Below are 1,065 nucleotides of genomic sequence, written 5' to 3'. Positions count from 1 at the left end.
TAAACGTCAATAAATCTACCCACAAAACAATAAAATTAAAGTTGTACTCACGAAAAATCGATTTCATATAATAAAATTATTCAAACCCCTAAAAAATTGTCCAAAATCTTTAAATTACCTTTTTCTTTGCTGCTACTATCATCATTCTCATTTTTCTAAAGATAACATTCTTTTACCATCTTCTTCTTTCTTAGGTCATTTTCATCCAAGATGATTTAAAGAAAATCATTGCTTACAAAACCGTTATATCCAGCATGATTGTTGGCCTCAGAACCGGCTCCACTGTCAAACATGCTATAAACCGAATCAGCGAGCTTCTCTATCAAAGCAAGTTTAAGGACATCGTCCGAATTTCCACTTTCAAGAAAATGCATGAGCAAGTCCTCTCTCTTGAGATTTCTTTATCGGATCTGAACTCTCACCCATTGTTGATTTCGTCATTGACGATGTTGACAAGATTGATCCTTAACTTAATCTCGTCAAGGAGTATGATGGTTCCTTCTTGAGGAAGAAGATGGTTGAAGATGCTTATAAGAAATTTGTTGTAATTGTCCATGAGTCCAAATTCGTTAACTATATTAGTGATAGCGGTTTGGCCATGCTCATTGAAATTATTCAATTTTGTTAGAAGTTCATTGTTTCTAAATTTCAGAATCTCTTTCAAGAATCTAATTGCATTGGAAAGCTCAAACTTTGGGAGAAAAGGTTGAGTCTTATATCACTAATAATGATAACTATATTTGATTTGTATTTCAAGCAGAGTATTGGAGATTTGAAGGTCTAGCAATTCTATTTTGTAAATAGTCAGTATGATGGAGTATGGAATGTTCATTGATGTTGAAGAGAGAAAAAAAAATAATTTGAGAATTTTGAGTAATTTTTTAAAATTTGGATAGTTTTGCTTGACAGAACTGTAATTTTTTATTGGTATAACTTTAATTTTGTTATTTTGTAAGTAGGTTTGTCAACGTTTTAAATTTTTATGAGTAGAAATAATAGTTTATTTAATTGATAAAAATTAATTTTTTCATATTTATTTTTAATTATCTAAAAAAATAGATGTAA

At 29.6% G+C, this 1,065-nt stretch overlaps 1 pseudogene; it reads left to right on the top strand.

The window, feature by feature from the left end:
- Positions 1-986, top strand: part of LOC107620614 — a 1,888-nt pseudogene extending 902 nt beyond the window's left edge.

The sequence above is a fragment of the Arachis ipaensis genome, chromosome B10 (genome assembly GCF_000816755.2).
Source record: "Arachis ipaensis cultivar K30076 chromosome B10, Araip1.1, whole genome shotgun sequence".
Classification (NCBI taxonomy): Eukaryota; Viridiplantae; Streptophyta; class Magnoliopsida; order Fabales; family Fabaceae; genus Arachis; species Arachis ipaensis.
Note: the sequence above shows the minus strand (reverse complement) of the source record. Positions and strands in the feature narration are given on the sequence as shown.